The sequence below is a fragment of the Sorex fumeus genome, unplaced genomic scaffold (assembly GCF_029834395.1).
Source record: "Sorex fumeus unplaced genomic scaffold, SorFum_2.1 ptg000039l, whole genome shotgun sequence".
Lineage (NCBI taxonomy): Eukaryota > Metazoa > Chordata > Mammalia > Eulipotyphla > Soricidae > Sorex > Sorex fumeus.
Window position 1 is genome coordinate 14,078,875 of NW_026606096.1, and position 22,465 is coordinate 14,101,339.

The 22,465-nt window shown below is 41.0% G+C and overlaps 1 pseudogene; it reads left to right on the forward strand.

The window, feature by feature from the left end:
- The first annotated feature begins 20,340 nt into the window (after positions 1–20,340).
- Positions 20,341–21,114, forward strand: LOC130028193 (TAR DNA-binding protein 43-like; annotated as a pseudogene).
- The last annotated feature ends 1,351 nt before the right edge of the window (positions 21,115–22,465 follow it).

Sequence of the window (22,465 nt, forward strand, 5' to 3'; positions counted from 1 at the left end):
ATGTGAGTTCTGAAAAGACCTCAAATTTTGTCAGAAAAACAGTGCCTAATCCCTGACCAGAGAAATTTACTTTCATATTTCTACTTTAGAAAAAAAATCATTAAGATTGTTGATCTTTAAGAAAAATAGAAAAAAAATTGTTTTCTGCGGCCAGAGAAATAATACATGGATAAGGGGATTGGCCAGCATTCAGCTGACCACGGTTTTATCCCAAGTATTACATATGGTGTCCCAGAGTTCTGCCAGGAGTGACCTCTAGTGCAAAGCCAGGACTAAGACCCTAAGCACAACTGTGTGTACCCCCAAAACAAAATTAAACAAGCAAAAGAAACTTTTCTGTTTTTCTAAAATAAAGCACTCCTCTGAATTTATAACCGATTTCTGTGTCTCTCTTATTCTCTAGCATTGCTAGATACTGAACCGGCAGCATGATTTTACACCAAAAATCAGCTTAGCATTTAGAAATGATTTATGAGACACTAAATTCATAATTATCATAATTATAAAATACCTTAAAATTTAAATATTTTCAATTAAAGTAAATAAAAGCAAATAACGCAAAAAAGCAAACTTCAATTTAGCAAAGTTACATTTTCGTGCGTCTTTTTTTTTCATAAAATGTTTCTTTTGGAAATAAATCGATATTCAAACAAAACACTCCTATAAATATTGGCACTTCTCTGGGATCTTAGAGTAGAAAGAACTCTTTCCAGATAGCAGAAACTAAAGGAGGGTAGAAAGGGAGGAGCAGGAGTATCGGGTTCCTAACACTTACAAAGAATGAAACTCTAATAAGTAAGATGCTAGAGCAAGGTTTGAATCTCTTCTCTGTCCACAATGCTGCACAATAGACCACACACCCATCTCAGAAACGTTAAGCAAGCGAATCTCTTCTGAAATACTTAATTTAAAAGGGTTTGCCAGGAAGACGCTAGTCTCCCTAACTCCATTCACCTGCCACAATAATCCTTAAAACCAAAGCTTCGAAAACAAGACTGAGAGTGAGTCTCGCTAAGCTGCCCCCTACCCATACCATTGGGTAACAGAACTTGGGTGCCTCTCTGCCTCCGTGGGTCATGTCACTTTCTGGAGTTGAAGAAGTTCGCTCTACACCGGGATAGCTGTCACACTCACCTTTGCGCGCAGCACCCTTCTCCTATTTTAAGTCCCCGGCTCTCAGTCCCTCCTGGAGCAGAAAACCAATTATCTCTCGCCCAAGCTTGCTTGAGCCTCAATAAGATTCGACTCCACAGTTAAGAGAAAACCTGACTCAGGTTGGAGCACAGCGGCGCTAAACCCAAGACAAAGGTTGCCCAGCTGGTTGACAGCGCCTCCCCCGCCCCCCAGCACCACCCTGGACCATAGGTGCGGGTCCCCTTCCAGCCCGCACCAGTACCTCGCAAGCCTGTCCAAGGGGCTGTCACTGATGCAGCGCTTTCCGAGGGGTGCGGCTCTGTGACTAGTGTGGAGCTGGTGTAAACAGCGCGCCTCGCACTGGGCATCCACCAGAAAGGACTCGCGCCTGCGGAGCGGGCGCTGGGATGCAACAAAGGTAACTAGCCAGGGCAGGAGGCTCCCAGAGCATTCCCTCCTCTCTGGACCCGCCAGCAAAGGCACCTGCTGCTGGGGCTGGTGCTCCAGCAGCGCTCTAGAGCTCTAGCTTCGCTCGGGTTCGGGGACACACCTGCTGGGACACCCGGCCCGGGGGTGAGGGCTCACTGCCAGGCCGGAGGGCGCAGGGCCGTCACTCACCCGCGGAGGGCGAAGTCCTCAGGCGCCCGCCTGCAGGCGTGCAGCCAGCAGCCCCGAGCGCTGGCATCTCCCCATCCTTTGTCAGTTGCGGGCGGAGCGCTCGTGGGAGCTCGGGGCCGTGCAGCTGGGTGGCAGGCAGCCCGGCTGGGGCTCAGCTTCCCAGCCCTCTCCCCTCCCCGCCTCCCCCTCCCCTTCTCAGTCCCGCTCTCAGAGCCCGCACTCACTCGGCTCCCATGATGTGATCTGGTGGAAATCTGCCATGCTCAAAGACTGGAATAATCCAGCGCTCACGCGGGGAACGCCGCGCGGGCGGAGGCGGCGGCACAGCCTCCAGGTGGACCCCGCATCTCCTTGGCCAGATAACTGGAACCGAGCGCAGGACAGGGGAGGGCTCTGCGAATCCTGAGGGCCGGGTGGGAGTGGTGGGGATCGCGCCAGGAGAAAGGGTCACTCTCAGCTGAGATTGCTAAGTCCACGGATACACTGGCTAGCAGAAGCCCAGAGGAAGGAGAAAGTTTTGTTTTTGTTTTTTTGGTTTTGGGGTTTTTTTGTTTTTGTTTTTGTCTTTTTGGAAGCTCCAGAGCTCAAAGAAGGACATGGACACCTGTGCTGCAACCAGGAGGATAATTGAACTGCTGGTGGCCTGGAGTCCTTGCTTGCCAGGGAAAGTTTGGGATGGCAAACCGGGAAGTGCCAGTGCCAAGCAGCTTAAAAGGGTGGAGAAGGAAGGACCGCTCCGGGAAAAAGACTGAACTGAAACAGTGAGAAATTTGCTGGTAATTGTGACCTCTGAAACTAACAAACGATTCCCATAAGATAGAACCCAATAGCTGAAATTCACCAGTATTTTAAGTATTGCACCCCCCTCTTCTTTTTCCCACCAAATATTACTGAGCATTCCCAAGACAAACTTCTTTCTAAATCTTACCCAAATGGTGCTTTCTCTGATGAAACCATTTAAATCACAAGAGGTTCCTTATGAACCATGAAAGATGTGATGTAAATTCTTCTGTTACTCAAGGTTGCTTATAACATCAATTGATGCTTTGTTAGAGATCTTGGCAAACAGTTTCAGTGCGTCTGAAGAGTCTCCTGAATTAATGGCCATACGCGCATGCGTGCACTCACACACCCGGGTGCGCGCACACACACACATACACACACAACCACAAGCACACATCCACGGAAAATCTTAGAGTCAAAAATACATCTATCTTGTGCGACTTGATGTTGAAAACTCCATGAAGAGAGGACCCCCAAAGAGGTCTGTGTGTGCTTTAATGTTTACAATAGTCTCTTAAAGTTCCCACTACCTACCTACCACTATTATTAGGAACAAACTTAAGATTGCAGAGAACATCAACAGTCAGTACAGGCTGGTTAGGAAGCTGAACCCAAAAGCAGCTGGGTAGGAATGTGTGACTTTTCCATGAGAGTTCATGGAACATCATTCTTTCAAAGCATAAAAATTGAGTATAGCATTTATTAAAATGTGGGTAAAATTAGAGTTCCCTTAACCTCTATAAATAAAAAGGACCTATGATAATAATAACTTCAAGGCTAGTCCACTGGAAGTATTCTGAGGAAAAGATAATAAAATAAGTGTTAAAAAGTAGACTTAGAAATTAAAAAAGTGAAGACAATGGTACATGGAGTTTAGAATTAATTTAGAAAATCTGAAAGTACTAACTTGCGTTTATTGATTTTCAATGTTAAAATCTTAATATGCATCAAATTATTGATATATTACTAACATATGTTTTATATATTTTAGCATTCTATCAGTGCTCTTATTTTATTTTAGTTTTTGTACTTGGGCCACACCAGGCTGTACTCAGGGCTAACTCCTGATTCTGCTTTTAGGGATCACTCCTGGCTGGACTTCAGGGACTATATGGGGTGTGGGGAATCAAGCGAGGATCAGCAGAACGTAAGGCAAAAACCTTCACTACCTTACCATTAATGCTCTTTGGAAAAAAAAACACGATCACTTACTTTAATCTTTTGTGCAACATCATATGCATTTTTCCTGATGACTGCATACATATTAGGCATTTTGTTAGTCAATGGTGGCTCTCCTCAGTGGTATGCAGTCTTTCATAATTATAAGGAGTTATTTGTATGACTCGGAGAGCCTGGCAAGCTACCGAGAGTATTCGATATGCCAGACACAGTAACAACAAAGTCTCCAATGGAGACGTTACTGGGCCCGCTCGAGCAAATCGACGATCAACGGGAGGGCCTTTACCTTTACCTTTACCATTTGTATGAAGTTACTGTCAAACCAGTAAGAGTGCATTTTCAGGATTGTTGGTAACCTGGACATGTTTTTCCCAAATACCCTTGCCTCCCTCTATGACAAGGCCCAACTTGCTCATATTCACCTTCATGACTGTACCTTTGGTGAGAGCACCAATGCAGCATAGAGTGGAGATGAAGGATCTTTTTTACACCAAGTGTTAGCAGGCAAAAGGTAACTTTCAGTTCAAGATGTGGTTCATGAAGATGAAGTTCATGAAGGTGGGATGCTCTCTGTAGCTTGCTGAGCTCTCCGAGATGGAGGCAGGAAATGAACCTGGGTCAGCCGCATGCAAAGCAAACGCCCTACCAGCTGTGCTATCACTCCAGCCCCAAGTAAGAAATGAATGGGATGAATTTAAGAGGAACAGCAAAAGAATCATTGGAGTCCCAGAGTAACAAGCAGGCAACTCCAATGAAGTAATAACAGTTCAAGAAATCATCGCTGAAAAGTTCCCAAAGCTGGAAAAGCCAGGAATCCAGATCCAAGAAGCCCAAAGGGTGCCACTTAAAAGACATCCCAATGAAAAGATCTCAAGACATATCCTAATAAGAACATCAAATATCATAGATAGACACAACACTGAAAGCAGCAAGATCAAAGAAGGAAATTACATACAAATAATCATACTTTAGATTTACAGCAGATTTTTCGTATGAAATTCTCCAGGCCTGAGGTCAGTGGTGGGATATAGTTAAAAATTTAATGAAATGAATGCCTCACTAAGAATACTTTACCTAGCCAGATTCTCATTCATATTTGAAGGAATCATACATAACTTCATGGATGGACTTTCCTTCCCATAGGTAAAGCCGTTTACCATAAGCCCATAGTGAACTTTATACTCTAATGAAGAACAGGTTTAAGATCAGTCACACGATAAGATTACCCACTCTTACCAGTAGTGCTCAGCTTAGTATTGGAAGTCCTCACCAGAGAAATTAGGCAAGAATAAAAAAGGACACCCAGATAGAAAAAGAAGTCAAGCTCTCACAAATAACAAAAATAAACTATACTTAGAAAGCCCTAACGACTCTTAAAAAAGAAACAAAACTATACTTAGAAAGCCCTAACAACTCTTAAAAAAAGTCCTGGAAATGATAAATTTGTATAGTAAAGTGGCAGATTATGAAATCAGCATGTAAAGTTCACAGCTTTCCATATGCGAATAGAGAAACACAAAGGAGAGATTTTTTTCAAAATAATTTTTACAGTAAAGGCCCTCCCGCTGATCATCGATTTGCTTGAGCGGGCCCAGTAACGTCTCCATTGGAGACTTTGTTGTTACTGTGTCTGGCATATTGAATACGTCACGGGGAGCTTGCCAGGCTCTGCCCTGCGGGCGAGATACTCTCTGTAGCTGGCCGGGCTCTCCGAGAGGGGTGGAGGAATCGAACTCGGGTCGGCCATGTTGGCTGCGTGTAAGGCAAACGCCCTACCACTGTGCTATCGCTCGTGTCTGAGAAAAATAAGTACCAAATACATAGCAATCAGCTTAAAAAGAGAGGTTAAAGACCTATTCAAAGAAAACGACATGACACAAGACGTTAGTTAGAGAAATAAAAGTATACTTGGAGAAGTGGAAGCACACCCCCTGCTCTTGGATGGGGAGCAAAATGACAATAGTCCTCAAAACTTTGTATAGATTCAAGATATATGACAATATATATACCACAATATCAAACTGTACTACAAATGGTAGTAATTAAAACAGTTTGGTACTGGAATAAAAACAGACTCTCAGATCAATGGAATAATATTTAAAATGTAGAGACAGATCCTCAGGTACAAAATCAGTTAATTTTTGAAAAAGGAGTGAAAAGCATAAAATAGAACAAGGAAATCCTCTTCAATAAATGATTTTGGTAAAACTGGTCAGCCATATGCAAAAAAAAAAAAACCCAGTAAACTCAGAATCCCTTTCTAACACTTTGCACAAAATTCAGATTCAAATGGATTAAAGACCTCATTATCAAACAATAGTCCATAAGGTACATAGAGGAACTGAAAGTAAATTATGAATAATTTTGTAAGACATGGTGATTTAATATATTTTAAGAAAAATAACTATGTGACAAAAATATTATGCAAAAGCTAAGGAGAAAATAACACTTAAATTTCATCAGTACTGTGGGACCAGACCAATAGTACAGCGAGCAGGGCATTTGCCTTGACATGGCTGACCTGAGTTTGATCCGTGGCATCACATATGGTCTCCCCAGCACCACCAAGAGTAATTTCTGAATGCAGAGCCAGAAGTAACCCTGAGCATCACTGGGTGTGACACAAAAAGAAAAAAAATCATCAATACTGCATTATTTCCATAAATTAAGTTGCATAAAAAATGTATACTGACTTTTTCTTAAGTTTTCTAAAAACAGTCTTGTTCTCGATATTTCATTCACTCTCAACAGAATGACCATCTCTGAATGCAACAGTTATATATACCTAGGTCGAGAAGTCAACATGATGAATCACCTGGCACCTGAGTTACACAGGAGGAAGAGAGCAGCTTGGAATGCCTTCAAGAGTGTTGAAGAAATAACTAAGAGGACAAAGAACCTCCAGCTCCGAGCACATCTCTTCGATTGCACTGTTTTTCCTGCATTAACATATGCCTCAGAGACCTGGGCCCTCCGAAAACAGGATGAGAACACTATTCAGGTATCTCAAAGAAGAATCAAAAGAGCTATGTTTGGAGTATCATGCTTCACTCAAATGAGAGAATCTGGAGTTCTGATCTCCATCAACGCTCAAGAATCAGGGATGCTGTCTCATTTGCCAAGGCATCAAAAATCAGATGGGCTGGACACATAATGAGGTTTGGAGACGACCTCTGGACTAGAGCCATTACTGACTGGATTCCATGGGACGTCAAAAGATCACGTGGATGCCCACCTACGAGATGATCAGACTTTTTTGTCAAGACCCTGAACGATCAGTTTGAGGCTCTTCATGTTCCTAGAACCGGCAGATGCCATTGGACTATATTAGCACGCAACAGGGATGAATGGAGAAGTTCCTGGCGCCTGCTCGAGCAAATTTATGAGTAACAGGGAATCAAGTGATCAAGTGATCAATAACTTTATTTTCTTAATTTTTATTGGAACCCATACACTTAAAGTGGCAGAATTTATGAGATTTATAAATGTTAGTGATAGACTTTCTTAATTTAATTGAGCAGAATACCTAGTCAAATGAGTGAGCAGTTCAATGTGTTGATCTATGGATGTGGGAATCTCAGACACTGACATGAAGGTGATTACCTGTATGACCCTAGTAGTAATGAAGACCTGCAGTTCCACACTTAGTGGACCTAGGTAGGCATCCAGAATTACACTCAGAGCTTCCTTTGGGACTTCAATTAGTGCTTAGGATCAAAATGTGCAAGAAATGCATCATAACGCCTGTACTTTCTCTCTGCCCCTGATTTCTATTCTTAAACTACATTTCTTGAATCCAGGGAAAGTCCAGGAACACAATGAGGCATATATAAAATAATTGGTACTTCTGTGTTACTTGTAAGTCCTTAAAAATGCACTTAACTTTTCTTACTTTTGTGGGCCTCATCTGTCAAGTCAAAGTGTTAATAACTGCACTATTTCTCTTATTAACATATCGTGAGGAGCAAATGACTATCAGAGATCGAGGTTTCATTCCAAAAGTGTCACGAACTGATTTTGTCAATACCATTTTTATTAAATATGGAAATTAGACTGAGTTTACATTTACACTGTGCCCTTTTAAAATGAGTTATTTTTAGAGGAAAATATCTGATCTTATATGTGGATTGTGCATTTTATCTTGAAAGTAAATATTATTGTATTGACCTACTTCTTTCAAATTTCCTTTTGTAATATCTGTTTCACCTGGGACTTTAAAAAGATAAAAGTGTTTCTTTGAAAAATCAAATCCTTGGAGAGGGGTGGATTAGCCCAGGACCCACCCAAACAGAGCCCTGGGAGCCACTTGCTCCCATGCTGCAAAATTGCTGCCGTTTCTCTGACCGGACTCCATCGTCTCTGGACCAAGTCTCACGCAGAAAAATCACCCTGCTGAAAATTTGGGTATGTGGGTATTTGTGACTGAAATCTCCTGACTTTCTCAGGGTCAGGATGGGCTACCTTCACTCATCCCCCTGTACTTCCAGAAGTCCAGGCAGTCAGGTCCACACTTCAAAGCTGCTGCCCAGTTAAAAACTTTAACTCCAGCTCTGTCGCCCAGTTAAAAATTCTGAACTTCCTAGAGTGACATCTCCAAACTCTCCGTTACTAATATTCCAGTAGTAGCTCTCCAGATTGGATAGACATAACATAGAAAGCAACCAATGTGGACTATCCAAACACAAAGCTGTAACATTTTAGAAATCCCTCATACAAGAACTTAATGTCTCCATGGTGAATAATTACAATTTACACTGTCTTCTAAGGAAATATTTTTTGATCATTATGTTAGCAAATTATTGATAACAACCAATATAAAATAAATTATTGTGGGCCTCTTATGGAGGTAGGCTTGAGGGGTGGTTGCAAAAATTGGCAACAATGGTAGAGAGAAGAAGAAAATTGTGGTGAAAGTCTTTAAGAAATCATCATGAACAAGTTTGTAAACTACAAACTTAAAGAAGATGTAGGGGGTGGAAGTTATGTAAGTAAGCCTTTCCTATTTCATGCAAACTCCAAAATGTATTAGCACAAAATTTCTTTAAAAGCTTTATTCATGATAGGTAAGGAATGATTATTACCATAATGTTATCCAAATACAAAATAAAATTTAATGCAATCTATCTTGATTTCAGAGTTGAAAACTTACTTATGCAAATGAGAAGAATAATTTTATTACATTGTATTAAAGGGTTTATTTTCTTTGCTTACATAATTTAAAATCATCTAGCAATCACAAATTTGGCTCTTACTGATATATTTTCGGATCATTCTAGTTACCATTTCTTAAAGTTTTATTGGAACAAATAATATAAAGTAAATTTACTTTGTGCCTAAGAGGGCAAGTTGGAATTTGGAGGGAAAATGGGAACATTGGTGGAGGGAAGATCACATTGGTGGTGTTGAAACAGTAAATGACTGAAAAAACTGTATAATGAATAACATTGTAAATCATGGTGTTTTTAATAAAAGCAAAATGTTAGCGTAATTAATAAAAATCAAATCCTATTAGGAGAAAATATAGCATTTTATTCATTTAATATTTTGTAGACAGCAATTATCTCTTAAATAAAGATCTGCTAATAACACCACTGATGTAGTTCTATAATTATTTTTGTATGTTTTTCACAAAATATTAGACATAGCATAGTAATTTCCTGTAACTTTATAATAATAGTTAAAAATATCTAGTTTTAAAACATATTGAAAATTGTTGAAAACAGACTAACTAAAGAAACTAAAGCTAAAAATTTTAAGTGCTCTTTTAACATTTCACACTTAATATTTGGCAGAACTAAAACTATAAATCATTCTTTAATATAAAACATGATTTGCTAAGTAGCACATTTGTGAAGACTTCACAAGGAACAAAGCTGAATTTAGTTTTAAAATCTAATATTCAAAAAGGTTCAAAAAGATCAAAATATCTTATGTATTGATTTTATTTGAGAAAAGTTAAGAAACAAAAAAAATTCTAGGGACTGGAGTGATAGCACAGTAGGTAGGGCATTTGCCTTGCATGTGGCCAACCTGGGTTTGATTTCTCCATCTCTCTCGAAGAGCGAGGCAAGCTACCAAGAGTATCCCACCCTCAGGGCAAAGCCTGGCAAGCTCCCCATCACATATTTGATATGCCAAAAACAGTAACAACAAGTATCACAATAGAGACATTACTGGTGCCCAATTGAGCAAATCAATGAACAATAAAAAGACAGTGCTAATATTCAAAAAGATAACTAAATTGGTTAGGAGCAGATTTCAGTATTCAGATAGTATCAGTTTTCTCTAAGTTCTGCGAAGTAGCTGAGTGAAATCCTGTCTGATTTTAAAAGACAAAAATGGCATCAAAATTCTTTGAAATTGAAACTGTATAGTTTGTAATTTTTTTTTTTTTTGCTTTTTGGGTCACACCCGGCGATGCTCAGGGGTTACTCCTGGCGGTGCTCGGGGGACCATATGGGATGCTGGGAATCGAACCTGTGTCGACCATGTTGGCTGTGTGCAAGGCAAACGCCCTACCCCCTGTGCTATTGCTCCAGCCCCATAGTTTGTAATATTTTCTACTATAATTTTAGCTTTTTCTTTTTTTGCTTTTTTATTACACCCAGCAATGCACAGGAGTTACTCCTGGCTCTGCACTAAGGAATTACTCTTGGCGGTACTTGGGGGACCATATGAGGTGCTGGGAATTGAACACGGGTCGGCCTTGTGCAAGGCAAAGGCCCTACCCGCTGTGCTATCACTCCAGCCGCTAAACTATTTTTGTTTCTTAACTTTTCTCAAATAGAATCAATATATGATATATTTTTATAGAGTACTTTTTCTTTTTCTTGTGGAAACCATTGTTCATATGCCATGAAATCGTGTTGGTAAAAACATGAACATCTAATAAAAAAATATCTAAAAAGGACTTGCGTTTAATCTTCCAAAATAAGAATTAGGTACTTATGTATCAAACTATATTGGATAACTACTAGATAGTGTATATAAATATAGTGTGAAAGTAAGCAAAAAAAGGGGGGGGAATAAACCTTTAATTTTTATACCTTGCCTTTGATAGATGAGAAAAAATCTCAACAAAAGTACAAAATATTTTAGTTGACTTTATTTTGTTATAAGAAGGCATAAAACTGCGCTAAGAATTCTGAGCAATAAGATAGTGAGTTGGGCATTTTCCTTGCATGTGGACAACTGGGTTTGATTTCCTGCACCATGTACAGTCCCTGGAGCCCTGCTGGAAGCAATTCCTGAGCACAGAGCCAGAAAGAACCCCTGAGCACTGCTAAATGTGTCCCCTCTCCTCAAACAAGAAGGAACAAGCCCGCCCCCCCCAATAAACTCTGAACTAAAATGTATCATTAGTTTCTAGCAAATAAAATAGCACAGTGGTAGGGCGTTTGCCTTTCCACAGCCAGCCTGGACGAGCCAGGTTCGATTCCTCCACCCGTCTCAGACAGCCCCGCAAGCTTCCCCGTGACGTATTCGATATGCCAAACACAGTAACAACAAGTTTCATAATGGAAATGTTACTGGGCCCGCTCGAGCAAATCGATGAAGAACGGGAGGACTCTCTTCTCTCTCTCTTCATTATCAGATCTATATTTAATGACCAACAAATTGAAAATCATGTAAGAATTACCATGTCCTATGAGGAAATGGTGTCAGCAACTTTAGTAAGGACTTGATCCCTAAGGTAAATGAAAGCCCCGAGAGCTTGAAAAGCCAAATTTCTTGCATGAAACATTATGTCTGGTATCATAGCTGTCTTTCCTCCTACCAAACATGTAAACCACTAGATTTTACTCTAAAAAAGAGTGCAAAATATGTGCATGCTGAGGAGTTCTCACTGGGTTTAAGCAAAAAAACAACAACAAAAAAAGATTTTCTACATCTTTTAAAAAATCCTTTATGAAACTAGATATTTAAGTTCTATTTTGTAAGATTGTAATCATCCACTTATTCGAGAAATGCCATGTGCTAGATTGCCTTGAGCATGACCACTCAAAGCAAAGTTTCTGCATAACTTTATCTCTTTTCCTTACATCTTTGTTTTGGCTTATTTTCAATTCAGTGTCAAGCCCTATATTTTTATGGAGAATTGATTTCTTTAAAAATAGATTGCTCGGGCTTTCCTTACTGATTTTAAGACTGTGCTTAAGGATACTGTACCCTCTGTGGTTCAGTGTCCTTTACCCAAGGACACACTTGATCAATTTGTGATTTAGTTCTGTTCAACAAAGAAATAATCTTTATGGATGGAGGTGCATGCTTTCAGTTGTCACAAGATGAAAGCTGTGTTTCTTTCTTTCTTTTTAAAATCTTGGCTGAACAAAAACAGCATCAAATTTATTCACTGAACACTGTAATTCATTTCTGGTCCTGCAGCCATTTCACTTTTTTTCTACTGACTTTTCAGGCACCATCTAGTTTTATACTTAAAATAGACAATTTTGAGCTCTTATTAAATCTGTAAAATTCCTCAGGAGTTTCTTCTAAAACCATTTATCTGTCACTTTCTTTGCTTTTCATTGCAGGTCCAACACCAGATGGATAGTAAGCCTTCTTGATATAGAGAAAAAGGTAATGCATTAGGAGGTCCTAGAGAGTGTCTGGTATGAGATAAACTAGACTATGTTTAATCCAGAATTCAGTAATCTTGGTACACCTTTCCCTTCTTCCTTTATTCTGACTGTAACGATTGATTCAGTTTCTGGAATTAGTGTACCATGTTTATTGCTTGCAATAGATACCTACTCTAAACAGAACAGTTGTTGTTAGAACTCTGATAACAGGTGTAATACCAAATCATCTTTTTGTACGATGAGTATTCTGTGCACCTACTTGGTATGGACACAAAGGTGCTAAGGTACACGTGAGACTCTACACAATCTGAGAGTTCATCCAGATTTTTGAGAAGTTGAGGTTTTCAGGCTGAGATAAAAACCTCATAGGTTATGTTATTTGCAGAGAAAAAAAGTTAGACCCCACCTCCAGCCATGGCATAGTTCCTTGTCTTTACCACAGAAAGAAAATAAAAATGAAAGCTTTCAAGCAGAAGAAAGTGGAATAAATGGTAGAGAATATTCAAGGAAGAACATGGACTTCTCTAGAAAAAGGAAAACAATAACTCAAAAGAGTCGTATTAAAGGAATATAGTACACACAGAAATAGGAATTGTAGATATTTCTAAGATAGAATGCCCTGATTTGTTTTGGATAGCTGATTATATAAGATTTTATTTTTCCTAAGATGCTCCAGGAACTCTGGATTTCGTTTCAACAAATCTATGCACAGTCAGGGATTAACTTTGTCCTGAGAATCTTTTCTCCTTTTCTGACTATATCTTGTCATTCCAAATATTTCTTAGTTTGGAAATAAATTTTGCCTAAAATTTGCCTCATGGTGACTGCCTATTTCATTGTCATCTCTATTGTTGCTATCCCTCCATTAAAAGCCCTCGTGGTACTAACTATAACATGGATAAATAATTATATCCAACATCTTGCTTCCGTCTTGTATTTCTTCCATAGAGAAGACATAGTAAAATCTATAATGCATTAAATCTGATATTTTCTCGTAAAAGAGAAAACTAAACTCTTGTTAGTCTTCTACCATGCTTAGAAAAAAATCAAACGTCCCCCTAAATTTATAAAATTATATAGTTATAGGATATGGCCGGGTTAAGTCTCCATCAAGATCTCTTAGCTTCTGTATACTATGAATAATTCATTCTAGTCACCTGACCTTTGGATATTTATTGAATTAGTCAGGCAAGCTCTTAGAGTATATTTGCACTGCATATTTCTTCTTCTTGGTGTTTGTATTCACAGAAGTCTTTTTGTTTTTCTGCTTTTAAGCATTAAGATCAAATGTTACCACCTCCAAGAAGTTGTCATGAAAAAAACATTGAAAATAACTCACATTAACAATCTATTTCCTTGAGTTCATTTGTTGCATGTTAATTATTATCACCTGTTAAAACAATCAGCAAACAACAAATAAGATGGATTTTGCTTAAAATACATCAGTTCACAAAAAGTTTAATCTTTCATTCCTGGCATTCTAAAATTAAAACCAAGAAATGGATACATTTCAAAAGTTTATATTGGCATTGAGAGGACACAAAATATTACCAACATGACCTACACATGTTTAGGTGGCGTTGTGTGAGAGTATTTAACATATTTAATATAAAATTCACTATCTGGGAAACTTTAGGTGATAACTTTGAAATAGAACAAAAAATATATCAAAGAGAATCCTGCTCACGACCTCAGCCCAGTAATGTCTAAGGAGACCTAAATGACTAAACTAACATAAATATCCTGAATTGAATCCTAGGTCAGAAAGAGGGTACTGGGGAAAAAAACAAGATTGAGGATGTAGGAGAAGTATATGGGATTTTAGTTGCCAGTCTCTCTTGGCTCATTTAATGAGTCAATATGACAAAACACTTAAATTTTGTATTGCAAAACATTGCAAATATTTTCTAAATTATTATGTGGATACTGCTAAATATTTGCATACATAAGGTGTTGGTGTTAAGAGAGACTGGGTGTGATGTACGTGGCAAACCTACCACATACCTAGTTTCACAACTTTTCTGTACCTCTAAAAAAGTTTATATTTTAAAGTGATAGGAGCAAGGATGTAGCTCTATCAAAAAGTTCATGCTTTTTATGCAAGAGGAGTGGGCATGAATACCAGCACCACAAAAATAAGTAAGTAATAAAACGTCTGGGCTGGAGAGATAGTGCCGAGAGTGAGGTATTTTCACTGCATGTGATCAACCCAGGTTTCATCGCTAGCACCTAATAAGGTCCCCAGATCCCCACCGAAGTGATCCCTGAGCACTGAGCCAGGAGTAAAGTGATCCCCGAGCACTGCCAGGTGTGGCACAAAATACAAAAATAAAACATAAAGCTACTTTCTTGGAAAAATTTTATAAAGACAAGAAAATACCACGTTCACAGAACAGAAAATATGGGTGGTCTCTTTGTTCATCGAAAGTTCCCAGGTAGGTTCTTTTTTTTTTTCCTCCTGCAATACTTTTGTGGGTTGTTTTATTTTTTTTTAATTTTTATTAGCAATCACCATGAGGTACAGTTGTAGACTAACAAATTTTTGTGCTTGGGTTTCAATTATACAATGATCAAATACCCATCCCTCCACCAGTGCCCATTTTCCACCACCACGGGTCCCAGTATCCCTCCCACCCCCCATCCCACCCCGCCCAGGTAGGTTCTTAAATGAAGATGAATAATAAAGGTGCTTAGATTCAGGGTTAGAAATGAGGGAATGGGGTGTGGGGGGAAGGAAAACAGAAGAGAGACTCCTCAGGCAAGAAGAAATGTAGTACAGGATTTTCAAGTACGGCTGAGTTTGTGGTGTTTTCATAGGAAAACTGGATTTTTGCATTTCTTTTTTGTTTTCCTTTCCTTTATTGTATTGTTGTTGTTGAATCACCCTGAGATACACAGTTGCAAACGCTGATCAGGTTTCATTCAGACAATGTTCCATCTCCCATCCCTCCACCAGTGTACATGTCCCAAGTTTTCCTGTTTCTTATCAAACAAAATCCCAGCAGTTTCCTGTTTCACACAGAGGTCTTGCTAATTTAGGGCTCATTTGTGGTGTTAAGATAAATTAACATCTTTTATTCAGACTTAGGCTGGTGGGGACTGTCTCTTTAGTTCAGACAGTTTAGTTTATATATTTTACCATATGCCCAGGTATTGTTTCTTTTCTTGTCTTTCCAAGGTCTGGGTCAGAATTTATGGTCTTGGAAAATTATAAACTTCTCACTCTCAAAAGGAGTCCAGGAATTTGTGGGGATATTTAAAATGTAGAGTGAGGACAGCTAAAATGAAGACCTGGCAAGGGGAATCTGAGGTTTCCACTTTCATTATTAAGATGTTGTTATTAAGACATCATTAAAATGACTATCAAAAACTATCTCAATTCTAATAAGATTTGATCTACAAAAATTGTGAGACTGATTCTAAAATTCACTCTAACAGTCAGGGGACCTAGGGTAATCAAAACAACTTTGAAAAATAAGTGCAGAGATTGAGGAATCACCCTAAGTGATTTCAAAAGTTATTATCAAGACAATAGAATACTGTGTATTACTATACAAACATTTGGCTACATCTTGTAGCCAAATAAGTTGCAAGAGACTATGAAGTGCACAAATCCTATCGTCCTGTTATATCTGGTTGTAGCAGACCACTGATGCTGTAACTTTTATAGGACAATAAGCTCCATGTCAGGAAGATTGTCTTACTTAATGGAGTGGAGGAATCTGAGACGGAGTCATCAACACTTTTATTGGCTCTTGTTAAATCTACAATACCCAGTTTGCATTCATACTAACCCTCATAACCAGTCTTTCATTGGTCTCCTTACAGAAAGAAATGTGCTCACACCCCTATACTGCTTTCTGGGTGCCGTTGAAGGAATGGGGTGTTCACTGACTAGGATTCTGTGTTCTCTTTTGATACTCCGTTTCAAGGGTTAGGAACTTGCATTTACAGCCCATACACTACTGCTGTCTAGTGGGAACACTATGCAAGTAGCCAGAGCTCTGTTTTTATAGGCTTCATTCCAAATCCCTCCACAAACAGTTGGTCAACAACATAAATCAGATCTGGTAAGTATTGTAAACCATGGTGCCCACAATAATTTTTTTTTAATCAGGTTTGACATGTGGGAGGGAAAGGGCCTGTGGAGAGAAGGCAGAGTCTATATTAAAGTGGAATCAAGAACTTAGATGCAATCAGGAAAAGAGCAACTCTTTAAAATAAGAAGAGTTCTGAGGAAGGGGAAACAAAGAGTTTGGGGAGTTTGGAGATGAGGAACTGTAAATAGTGGAGAGCAAGAGTAATAATTACAAAGCTGTCATTCTTCGTGAAAAAGACGGCATTCCGAAAGTGGGCCTATTTCAGATTCACAAATAAATCACAAAGAGTTGACAAAACCTTAATGACTTTAAAGTGAGACACAACACTCCTCACTAACATTCTCCTAAAGAAATATTTTTTAATCATTCTCTTAGCAAATCATTGATAGAAAGAAATATCAAATGAATGATTGAGGGCCTGCTATAGGGGCAGGCTTAAGGGGTGGTTGGAAAGATTGGAAACAATGGTGGAGGGAATATATAATGGTGGTGGGTTGGTGTTGGAATATTGAATGCCTCTGCCAGACCATCATGAACAAATCCGTAAACCACAGCACAAAGGCAAAATGAATTAATTAAATGGCAAAAATAATATTTTGAATTAAGAAAAAAAGAAATAAGAAGACCTTCTTGGACAATGACCAGAAGGGACAGAGAAACAGGAAGTTGTTCTAAGACAGTTAAATAAAAGTTCATGGCTGGAGCGATAGTACCACGGGCAAGGCATTTGCCTTTCACCAGGCCGACCTGGGTTTGATCCTGGGCATCCCATATGGTCCCCACCTCAGGAGTAATCCCTGAGAGTAAAGCCGAGACTAAACCCTAAGCACTGCCAACAAAACAAAACCTTAAATTCGAAGATCACCTGAGGATTATTCATAAGCAATACAAAATAAATTATTTAGTCCTGGTTTGGGGGCAGGGTTTGGGGGTCTGTGTGGAAACATTCAAAATATGGTGGTGGGTAGGTGTAATGGTGGTGGGATTGGTGTTGGAATATTACATGTATCAAATTATTGTGAACAACTTTACAAAAGTAAAATTAAATTTAAAAAATAGATGCATAAAATAAAACATTGTTAAGAAAAAAGAAAGATCAGCTGAGAACTCTCAGTAATAAACTGGGGGATCTGAAATGAAAATTCAAAGTGCCTATGGTTCATTTTTGGTTTGATTTTCAATTTTCAAAGCTCACTAGTAAGGAATTCTTTCCTAAATTAACTTAGGATCAGTCCTTTTCTCATCCTAAAAAAAGTTGGATAATTTAAAAGCCAACTTTCCAATTGCCTACATCTTCCAGGTTGTTTATAGTTCAGTCACAAAACTAATCAGATTCCTTTGCCTTTCATTCTGTTTGGACATTCCTTCCAATTCCTCGAGTTTTGTCGGGGGGGTTTGTTGTTGGTAGTGATGGTGGTGTTTTGTTGAGGGGGCCACATGTGGCATTGCTCAGAGTTTGCTCCTGACTCTGCACTCAGGGATCAGTGGCTTTACTCAGGGAACCTTATGGTGTGCCAAGAATCAAACCCAAATCCTCTGGGTGCAAGGTAAAAGCTCTCGCTCCAGCCCAGTCCTGCAAGTTTTATAGAGATCATGCTCTCCACAAATATAAGGCAGAGGAAGATTTGTGGAGATGTGGGCACAATATATGCCACTTTCCTTTGGAACAAGCAATACCTGAGAACATAACCAAGAGCCATGGGGTGCAGCTGGAATTGAGAGTCTGAAGTGGCTGACTCAAGTGCTTAAGAATCTTTACCTTTTGGGGATAGTGGGAACATTAGTGGTGGAGGATGGGCACAGGTGGAAGGATGGGTACTCGATCATTGTATGACTGAAACGTAAGCAGAAAGTATGTAAGTCTGTAACTGCATCTCATGGTGATTCATGAAAAAATAAAACTTAATCAATTAATTAATTAATTTTTTTTAAAAAGGGAGCTCCTATATAAAATGGATGGTGAGGGGGGCTGGGAGGGGCATGGGGGGGGCGAACTCAACCTTTCTTGCTGACTAGGATCACTCCATAGCATAATTCCAAGTTACCAAAAGATCCTCTTCATACTGAGGATGAAAATGGTATGAAATGAAGAAAGTGAAGGAGACAGCATGTTTGGAAAACAATAGACACCATTCTCAGCAGGGATGTCATAAAGAATTTCATGGAGCACTCATGAAATTCTTTCACTTGGTCACTTGACATCCCGCTATTCAAACTTTAAGACCTGAAAAATATACTGTTCTTGAAATGAGCACAGGAGACCCAGGAAGAAGAAGCCATTCATTATTATTATTATTATTATTATTATTATTATTATTAGTGAATCACCATGAGATACTGTTACATACTTATAAACGTTCATTTTTGCATTTCAGTCATACAATGATCGGTTACCCATCCCTCCACCAGTGCCCATTCTCCACCACCAATGATCCCAGTACCCCTCCCACCTTCCCACCCCCTCCCCCTCTCCACCCTGCCTCTGTGACAGGGCTTTCCCTTTTGTTCTCTCTCTCCTTTTGGGAATTGTGATTTGCAACCGAGGTATTGAGTGGCCATCATTTCTGTTTAGTGTGCTCATATGCTAGCTTACCTCAGCATTGGATCATACCTGACAGAAGTGCTTGATTTGTTGTCATTACTAATTGCATGATGGAACTGAAATGTTTTCCCACATATTCTGCTTTCTAAAGTAAGCAGCTGCTTTGGGTTGATTGAAGAAAATCAGTCCAAACAGTAAAGTAAATCAGGGTAAATGGCTATAAAAAAAATGACAGAAAGGAAACTTAAGAAGTCACTCTCATCTCTTTTCTCTATGGCATCAAAGTCAATTTATTTCTTATCAATCTCTTCCAAATGCAGTCAGCAAAACATATAGTTCTAATTCTTTTGGGGGGGGTATTTTTAACTCCTCAGTGAATGTTTTTCTTTTCTAAATTCTAAGCCTAGTTCTTGCCAATTGCTTTCCTTTTCAATTTTTTTTAATTGAGGTGGGATGCCACACCCAGCTCTGTTCAGGGGTTACTCCTAGCTCTGGGCTCAGGGATCACTCCTAACAGGGCTCAGGGAAATATATAGGGTGCTAGAGATTGAACCTGAGTTGACCGTGTGCAAGTAGGGTGCCTTACCTGCTGTCTATCTCTCTGGTCCCACCAATTCCTTTCTAATTTATTCAAAAGCACATAGATGTCTAGTCCCACAACAAGGTGACATTTCAATTAAATCCAATTTAAAAATTATGCAAAATAGAAGACATCGGTGAACCCAAAGAGCTCGATTTAAGAATGTATAAAATACTTGAATAGTCACGTCACGAAGAATATAGAAATACATGAATAATAAATACATCAAAGTGTTCAAGGTTAGTGCGAGCCGAGAGCGAGCGGTGGTGGTCGCTGTCGTTGCGCGCGCCGCCTCGTGGGTTTCCAGCGGCCTAGCGGACGCCGAGCGGGCGAAGATGTCCCAGTACATCCGGGTCACAGAGGAGGACGAGAACGACGAGCCCGTCGAGATCCCGTCCGAGGACGATGGCATCGTGCTGCTGTCCACGGTCACGGCGCAGTTCCCGGGCGCCTGCGGCCTGCGCTACCGGAACCCCATGTCGCAGTGCATGCCTGCCGTACGCACGCCTGGTGGAGGGCATCCTGCGCGCGCCCGACGTGGGCAACCGAGTCTACGTGGTCAACTACCCCAAAGATAACAAAAGGAACACGGAGGAGGCTGATGCTTTGTCGGCGGTGAAGGTGAAAAGGGCAGTGCAGAAGACGTCTGACCCCATCGTGCTCGGCCTGCCCTGGAAGACCACCGAGCAGGACCTTAAGGAGTATTTCAGCACCTTCGGGGAGGTCCTCATGGTCCAGGTAAAAAAAAAGATATCAAGACTGGTCACCAAAAGAGGGTTTGACTTTGTGCGGTTCACGGAGTATGAGACCCAAGTGAAGGTGATGTCTCAGCGACACATGATTGATGGACGGTGGTGTGACTGCAAACTCCCAAATTCTAAGCAAAGCCCGGATGAGCCTCTGAGGAGCAGGAAGGTGTCTGTGCGCCGCTGCACCCAGGACCTCACTGCCGACGAGCTGCGGCAGTTCTTCTGGCAGTATGGGGAGGTGGTCGATGTGTTCATCCCCAAGCCCTTGGGGGGGGGGGGCGTTTGCTGTCGTCACGTTTGCAGATGATCAGGTGGCCCAGTCCCTGTGTGGCGAGGACCTGATCATCAAAGGCATCCTCTGCGTGCATATCTGCAACGCGGAGCCCAAGCACAATAGCAATAGGCAGTTAGAGAGAAGTGGAAGATTTGGTGATAATCCGGGTGGCTTTGGGAGCCAGGGCGGGTTCGGGAACAGCCGGGGCGGTGGGGCGGGGCTGGGCCACAACCAGGGCAGCAACATGGGGGGCGGGATGAACTTCGGCGCCTTCAGCGTCCACCCGGCCATGAGGGCCACGACCCAGGCCACCCTGCAGAGCAGCTGGGGCATGATGGGGATGCTGGCCAGTCAGCAGAACCAGTCGGGCCCGTCAGGGAACAACCAGAGTCAGGCCAACATGCAGAGAGAGCCCAACCAGGCCTTCGGCTCTGGGAACAACCAGTACAGCGGCTCCAACTCGGGCGCCGCCATCGGGTGGGGGTCGGCCTCCAACGCGGGCTCGGGCAGCGGCTTCAATGCATGGACTTCAGCTCCAGCATGGACTCGAAGTCGTCGGGCTGGGGCATGTAGGCTGGGCTGGTCAGTTAGACGCTAAAGACTGGTGGGAAGTCAAATTTTTCTAAACTCACGGTAAGTATATTGTAAGATACATATGCACTAAGAATTTTCAAAATTGGTTTGTTTGGTGTGGAGTATATTTAGCAGTAATTTTGACATTTTTCCTTTAGAAAAAGAGGAAAAGCTAAAGGAATTTTCTAAGTTTTCTTACATAACGGGTTGAACTCTTGAGTGTTTGAAAGTGAACTGCTGTTTGCCTAACGGGTAAACCAACACCACAATTGCTATCAAGAAGCTTCTCCTGTAATATTTTATCCCTGGACTTGTCACCTGAGTTATTTGCATGTTCAAAGTGGAACCCATTGGTTAGAGCTGCATTCTTTCCTCCTCGTTTTAATTTGAACCCCACCATACGGATTTTCTCCTTAGGAAGGTCCCTGGAGATCGTGGTGTTGCAATGTTTGGTTCTTTTCTTTCTGTGTGTTTTCTTAACACTTGTCTCCGCTCATATGCGAGAGTACGATATGAAGCCTTCATTTAATCTCTGCAGTTCATCTCATTTCAAACGTCTGTGGAAGAAGCACTCACTGACAGGAGTGCTGTACTCACTGCACCGTGGGGCTCCGTCCGCTGCTTTGCCCACGCACTCAAGAGCTCGTCCCCACGCCGCCCAGGCTGCGTCTCTGATGGTGGGTGTCCCATTTTTATCCGCTACTCTTTCTTTCCTGGAGTCGGATCAACGCTGTGACGGCAAGGCTGTGCTGTGGACCAGAAGGCTGTCTGAACTTCTGAAACCTTGTGTGGGATTGATGGTGGTGCCAGGGCATGAGAGGCTGGTATGAGCGAGGACAGGAGAGCGCGTGCAGAGACTTGGTGGTGCATAATGGAGATTCTTTAACTGGGCGAGATGTGTCTCTCAACCTGTGGCTTTGGTGCGAGAGTGTGCAGAGAGCCATGTTAGCAGATAACATACGTACGAATGTTTCTTGCATTCAAAGGACATCCACGTCTGTTGGAAGACTTGAAGTGAGTCTTACTATTAGCGAACCAACGTTAGCTGAATGTGTTAGTGACACGATACTGTATTTGCTCGCCCCCTTGTCAACTGCTGTGAATGCTGTATGGTGTCTGTCCTCGTGTCCTCTCCTGCTCCTGATCTGTCGGTGTGGTCATGTGGCCTGGCGCTGGTGGGCTGAGCTTGTGTGCTGTACAGGAATCTCGGAGCTGAGTCGCCAGTGAGGGCGGGGGGGCGGGGGGGGGGGCCTGGGGCCTGCCCACCCCTAGGATGTGGTTGGTGGTCTTGTACCCTGTGCTCGGATGCTTTTATAAGAGTTGTCAATGTTGGACATTCTGAAATAAAACT